Here is a 6,000-nt window from a genome sequence, read left to right on the forward strand (position 1 = left end):
AGATTGCTGTGGATTGGAGGAGAGTTTCTGTAGACAAGTCCTTCCTCTGCACCCAACCAATGGAGAATGCAGGGGACTTTCCTCTCACCTTGAGTCTGGTGAGGGGGCTTCAAGTGGATCTCTCAAAGAGCTTGATATGTGTCTCCTGCAGTCTGGGGAACACCATGGACTGGTGTCTGGCTCATGCCGAGGAAAGCTCAAGGGCCAGAATGGCAAAAGTGTCCTGAAGATAGGGGCTGTGGTTTGGAAAGTAATTTACTCCCAGGGAAGACAGGCCAAAGGAACATGCTTCCTGTGGATCAGGAAAGAGAGAGAGGCAGTGTAGGATTCATTCTGAGCCTACTCCAGAGCACTGCTTAGACAGGTGAAGAGTCCTCAGCAGAAGAGCCAGAAGTTTGCCTGCAGGTGCCCAGGGCCCAGGGGGAAGAATCTACAGCATCAGAGGCAAAATGGACTCGCTGGAGCCAAGGGGATGGATAGTGAGAGTTTCCCCTAAGGGTGGTGGTGGTGAGGGTGGTTCTGACAAACCCATAAAGCACCCGTGAGAGAAAGTGTCAGCTGGAAACATTAGCCATGGCCAGAGGAAACCACACCAGCCAGAGCCAGGCAAGGCCTTTCTGCCTCCTTAGCACTCTGGAGGCAGCCCAGTGAGGTAGGAGGAAGGAAGAAGTGTGATTCTGGAAGAAATACAGAGGAAGCCTACCATTACCCTCCTTCCAAATGAAGTTTGAAGTTTGTTATTATTATACACTAACAGACGTATTGATTACTGATTTAAGACTGTATTTTTGGCTAAAAGTAATCAGACACCATTTTATTATTTGAAAGTGAACTAAAACACCATAGTTCACTTTAATTCATCCAAGGGACTGGAAAACAAGTAGCCCCACATTGCAGGTTTGAACAGGCAGCTAGTAAAGAGAATAAAGCTGTTTTCTAATTACACCCATGCGTCCCATGGGTCAATATATCAGCTATACATTCAAATATAATGTATTCCATAATATATCTTAAGGCCTCTGAGGATGTCTCATTCTGGTGTCTTGCCTGAATCACAAATAAGTGAGATGTATCAAGAAATCCCCTTTGTGTGCATATAAATTACGTAACTTAACCTTTCCAAAAAGAAATAAGTAAGAATACTGAATTAAAAGAACTGAAGAGCTAAATGTTGGTCTAGTCTCCAATTAAATAGCTGGGCCTAGACTTCCCCATCTCTAAAAAGCCGGGATTTGATGATCACCTAGGTCTCTTTCAATTAAAAAACACTGTTTTGAAAGGTTCTGGCCACATGCAGCATGTCATAGGTCAAAGCTTAATTGCAAGCAGCCCTTAGACCGGTATATCTGATGCTAGAGTACTGTGGTACTCTAGTATGATAAAGGAGAGAGGTTTCAAAATATGGTCCTGACAAGTACAGTGGTGCCTTCCTTTGGAGACAGACGTGGCTGAGGCTGGTATGATCACCTTGGTGACAGTTCCCATATTCATGTACTTGGCAGTTGTGATCTGGGAATCCCCAGGCACTTCCATGTATTCTCTGGAGTGCTCAGTATTACCACTCTCACTCTTCTCCAGTGCAAGAGCTAAGTTCAGAGAGATCTGTGACTGGTGCTCAGAAGGAGAACCTCAAATGAAAAACCAGATACCATGCTCTGAAATTCTCTGTAACCCCACTTTCCTTATTCGAACTACGAGACAGTCGTTTGCTGCAAGAGGATAAGCTAAAAGAGTGCAAACAGTTTTGATTTCAATCAATCCCCGTTTTGGCCCTTTTGCCAACACGCGCTAAGTTTATGGAAGGCATCATAATTTATTTATTTGATCGAAAAAAATACTTTCTATATCAGAGAGATGAAGAGTCATCATTCTCTATTATGATATTCTTTTTGTCACAAATGACTGTTTTTGAGGAATTTAGATAATTCTTATTCGGCTTTTTAAAGTGATAGCTAAGAGCTGTTGCTTTGGCCCTCTAGGTTTGTTGCCCTCTTCTGCTCCCTCCCACTATCTTGAGACCTCACCATGATCCAGCAACTAAAGAGTCAACAGTGAGCAGTGCAGGGGCCTCCCTGGGACTCTGATTCAGCGCACGGGGCGGGGCAGTGTCTGACAGATAAGCTGGTGTCCATTCTCCACTAGTTGTTAAATATTTCAAATGTCACCCCCAAATGAAGGCTCTTTGACAACTTTCTCAGCTTATCTTCATCAAAAAAAATTTTTTTATCTTCTGTAATGCTCTTTCTCTGGCTATTTCTTGCTCACTCTCTCTCCTCTTTCAGAGGATGAAGATCTCCAATTTATTTCTTCTCCCAGCACACTCTTTTATGGGTATCTAATCCCTTCCTTTCCTCGTCTTTGGTTTACCCTCAGTTCCCAGCAACTTGGATTCCATACCTACTCTCTCAAAAATGCTCCCTTGTATGTCTACAGTAAATGACCTTCCAGACTCCAAGTTCCACTGACTGCTGCATGGTCTGTTTCGGTTTGCTAAAGCTGCCAGAATGTAATATACCAGAAATGGATTGGCTTTTACAATGGGGGTTTATTAGTTCACAAATGTACAGTTCCAAGGCCATGAAAATGTCCAAATTAAATCATCAACAGGATGCTACCTTCTCTGAAGAAAGGCCAATGGCATCCAGGGTTCCTCTGTCACATGGGAAGGCACATGGCTGTCTCTGCTGACCCTTCTCTCCCGGGTTTAGCTTCTGGTTTCAGTGGTTTTCTCCAAAATGTCTCTGGGGCCTGTTTCATATTCTCCTTCTTGCTTCTCCCAGGGAGTTTTCTTTCTCTCTTAGCTTCTCTAAGCTTTCTACAAACTGTCTCTTTATCCTGTCATAGAGGACTCCAGCAAGGGGATTAAGACCCACCGTGAATGGGTGGGGTCACATCTCCATGGAAACAACCTAATCAAAAGTTCCCACCCACAATAGGTCTGCCCCCACAAGATAGGATTAAATGACCATGGCCTTTTCTAAGGTAATTAATAGATTCAAGCCAGCAGACTCCTGTTCCACCTCCCAGCCCTTCTTCAAACTCACTGGTCTTTTAGTCTCTGGGATGTTGCAATCTCCTCAACATCCTCAATATCTTGCCTTTATACCTCTCTTTTCTAACAGTAAAGTAAGTAGTAAATAGTGCCTCTTTCTCTCCTTTCTCTTTCTCTCTCTCTCCCCCTCTCTCTCTCTGTTCTGTGTGTGTGCGTGTGTGAGATGACTCCCCAAACCTCTCATCCGTCTTGAGTCTCTATCAGATGAACCAGCCAGTACCTCCAACTCAAAACCAAACTCTAGGAATGTCTCATTATTTGTAGGTCAGCCTGAAATCTTGGAGTTGGCAACAACTGTATTTCAAGTGATCTCATCTTCACTCAGTAACTAAGTCCTAGTTCCTGATCGGACTTTTACAAGGTCTTGAAAACTGTCTCCTTTTCACTTCTATGGGTTTAAGACAAGCCCTTATTACCTTTATTTAGCAGGCCCAGTTGCCTTACTTCCTTCTCTGCCTCCATTCTTCCCCCACTCCAATATCTCTTTCTCACTGTCATGTCCCCACTTGCCAGTCTCTCCTTAAATTATTTTATTTTCTTTTGTTACTTCACTTTTTATTTAGATACATGGTACTACATGCTCAATTAAAAACTGAAAAAAATTCCAAATATGTATAAAGAAGAAGTTAATAATCTCCCACTGTCTCCAGTCCCTTCCTTCATTCTTCCCAATGGTAACAGCCTTTTTTAAATTTCTTTTTCATGCTCATACAAACATATATTCACATAATATGGTTTTTTACATAAAAATGGGATCACAGTGTATATATTACTTCAGAACTCCCTTTTCTCACTTAACAGCATATCATAGATATCCCTCCAGGTCAAGAGATACAGACCTATCTGATTTTTAAAAATATAACAGCTTTAATGAGATATAATTCACATACCATAAAATTCAACCTTTTAAAGTATACAATTCAATGACTTTTAGTATTTTCACAGAGTCGTGCAACCATCACCACTGTTAATTTGAGAACATTTTCATCCCCCAAAAGAGAAACTGTACCCTGTAGCAATTATTCCCCATTTCCCCTCACACCCTTCACCCCTCCGCCCCGTCCCCACTACCCTAGCTCTTGGCAACCACTAATCTACTTTCTGTCTCCATGAATTGTTTGTTTGTTTTAATTTTTCATAGAAATAGAATCATATAATATGTGGCCTTTGTGTCTGGCTTCTTTCACTTAGTGTAATGTTTTCAAGGTTCGTCCATGTTTTAGCATGCATCAGTACATCATTTTTATTGCCAAATAACATCCCATGGTATGGATATGCCTCATTTTATTTATCCATTCATCAGTTGGTAGACATTTGGATTTTTTCCACTTTTTGACTATTACAAATAATGCTTCTATGAACATTAATGTACAAGTTTTTGTATGAACGTAAGTTTTCATTTCCCTTATGTATGTGCCTAGGAGTGGAATTACAAAGTCTTGTAGTAACTCTATGTTTTACTTTTTGAAAAACTACCTATTTTCTAAAGCAGCTATATTATTTTACATTCCCACCAGTGTATGAGTATTCCAATTTCCCCACATCCTTTCTGATCATTAATATCTGTCTTTTTGAATGTAGCCATTCTAGTGGGTGCAGAGTGTTTTCTTGTGGTTTTGATTTGCATTTCTCTGTGGTGAACAGTGTTGAGTATCTTTTCATGTGCTTATTGATTATTTGTATATCTTTGGAAAAATGTCTGTTAAGATTTTTTTGCCCATTTTTAAATTGGGTTATTTGTCTTTTTATTGCTCACTATTTTTTTTTTTTGAATATATATATTCTAGATACCAGTCCCTTATCAGATATATGATTTGCAAATGCTTTCTTCCATTATGTGAGTTGTCTTTTCTCTTTCTTGATGATATTTGTTGAAGAACAAAAGTTTTTTTTATTTTTATGAAGTCCAGTTCATCTGTTTTTTCTTCTGTAGCTTGTGCTTTTGGTGTTATGCTTAAGAAACCATTGCCTAATTCAAGATCTTGAAGATTTGCTCTTATCCTTCTTTGGTTTTTTCTAAGAGTTGTATAGTTTTAACACTTGCATTTAGCTCTTTCATCCACTTGCGGTTAATTTTTTAATTTATTTTTTTAATTTTATCAAAAAATTAAACAAAAAAACACATTTCAAACAAAACAAAACAAAGGATTAAGAAAAACAAATAACCTAAAATAACTACTTTGCTTCCAACATGTTGCTACCATACCCCAAGACAATTAATAAACCATATCCAAACAAAAGAATAAGAAAAAACAAATAATCTAGAATAACTGCATTGCTTCTGACATGTTCCTACCATATACAGTTAATTTTTGTGTAGGGAATTAGGTAGGAGTCCTACTTTATTCTTTTGCATTTGGATACTCAGTTGTCTCAGCCCCATTTCTGAGAAGACATTTTTTTAACTCCATTTCATTGCCTTGGTAACCTTGTCAAAAATCAATTGTCCATATACATGAGGATTTATTTCTGGACTCTCCATTCTATTCTATTGATCTCTATGTGTACCTTTGTGTCAGTACCATGCTATCTTGATTACTATATCTTTGTATTAAATTTTGAAATCGGGAAGCATCAGTCCTCCAACTTTGTTCTTTTTCAAGGTTATTTTGACTCTTCTGTGACCCTTGAATTTCCATATGAATTTTAAGATCAGCTTGTCAATTTCTGCAAAGAAGTCAGGTGGAATTTTGATAGAGATTACACTGACTCTGTAGATGATTTGAGGAGTACTGCCATCTTAACAATATTTAGTCTTCTGATAAATGAAAATGGAATGTCTTTCAATTTAGTTAGGACTTCTCTGATTTATTTTAACAATGTTTTATAGTTTTCAATGTACAAGTCCTACGCATCCTTGGTTAATTTCATTCGTAAGTATTTTATTATTTTTCATGCTATAAATGAATCATTTTCTTAATTTCATTTTTGGATTGTTCTTTGTTGGT

The sequence above is a fragment of the Choloepus didactylus genome, chromosome 3 (genome assembly GCF_015220235.1).
Source record: "Choloepus didactylus isolate mChoDid1 chromosome 3, mChoDid1.pri, whole genome shotgun sequence".
Taxonomy (NCBI): Eukaryota; Metazoa; Chordata; class Mammalia; order Pilosa; family Megalonychidae; genus Choloepus; species Choloepus didactylus.